Source organism: Arachis duranensis, chromosome 6, assembly GCF_000817695.3.
Source record: "Arachis duranensis cultivar V14167 chromosome 6, aradu.V14167.gnm2.J7QH, whole genome shotgun sequence".
NCBI lineage: Eukaryota > Viridiplantae > Streptophyta > Magnoliopsida > Fabales > Fabaceae > Arachis > Arachis duranensis.
The window spans coordinates 107,605,839-107,607,441 of record NC_029777.3 but is presented as its reverse complement, the minus strand read 5'-3'; positions in this window follow the sequence as shown (position 1 = coordinate 107,607,441).

Genomic DNA, 1,603 nt, shown 5'->3' with positions numbered 1-1,603 from the left:
ATAGGTTCTCTCATTACCCATGCAGCATTGCTTCAACTATTAAAGCATATAATATAATACGATTACTTATCTGTATATCAAAATTAGGTATTAAAATTGATTATTAGTATAAAATATATGTTAAAATATAAATATATATTAAAAATAAAGGATAGAGTATATTTTATGTCTCTACAATTTGACAAAAGTTTTAAAAATATTCCTAAGTTTAGTTTATTTCAATTTTATTTCAAAAATTTTCGATTTGCATTAAATATACCTCTAACGACTAATTTTTTTTTAAAAATTTAAGACTAATTTAATAATAATTTCATAAGAATAATCCTCAACACAAGCAAATCAAATATAATTTTCATATTATTATTAGATTGGTCTTAAATAGTTTAAAAATTGAGCTGTCGAGAGTATATTTGATGCAAATAAAAAATTTGTGGCACAAATTGAAACAAAATAAAACTTAGGGATATTTTTAAAATTTTTGTCAAACTTAAAGGACAAAAAATATACTTTACCAAAAAATAAATTAAACTATGTATATATTCATACACAAATATATTAATAATTAATTTTAGCGTACGAATATTATTTTTGTATATAATAATATATGAATTAGACAAGTTGGTGATTCTTGAATTTGAGGGATAAGAAAATGGAGGTTAGTGGCTGAACTGTAACGTTATGTGATATGATATCACGAGGCTTTATCTTCTTAATCTTTTCTCCGCCGCCGGAAACTTTAATTTTGACATTTGTGGTGTATATACATATATTATATATGCCTCTCACAACGGAACAATGCAACCTACAAAACAGAGCAATGAATAAAAATTTCTTTCTTTTTGTTTTTTCTTTCAATCTAGTATATAGACATTTAAATCGATGCACAATAGCATAAGTGTTGAATGTATATGTGATGTTAATTACAATTGGAAAAGTAGTTGAAATAAATAACAAGATTAAAAAGGATGTTAATATATAGTTCTAAACCTCTTTCGTTGCCTTGTATTCTTCAATCATATTATTGTAACGGTAAATTAAAATGAGACCAAATATTAAAATAACAAATTTTATATTAAATTTTAAATTAATTTTTACAATATATAATCATTTCATAAATATTTATATAGTACTAAAAATAAAATTAAAACTAAATATTAAAAATAATGTTCTAAAATTTTCATGGTGAAAATCGTGGATCGGCAAAATATATTTTCAATGAAACTTTTCTGACTATCTTGTTATGATCGCCAGTTGTTATTGACACTATATTTTTTGTTTTTTTTATTTTATTTTTAATTTGGATGAAGTTTGTGTTGGTGTCATGATTATTGTGGTGCAGATATTTCCGTGTAAGTTGGAAAAGAATGATAGAGAATGTTTCGTGGCTTTTGATGAAAATGATGTTTGTAGTAAGAGATTGAATTTCAAAGCTGCAACCAATGCTAATCAACCATAGGGGTGGCAAAACGGGTCGAGCCCGCCGGGCCGATCCGCAAAACCCGCTAAAAAAGGCGGGTCGGACTAGGATTTGGAGCCCGCCAAATTAAAAAAAACCTACCAAACCCGCAACGCCAAATTGGCGGGTTTTGGCGGGGCAGGGCGG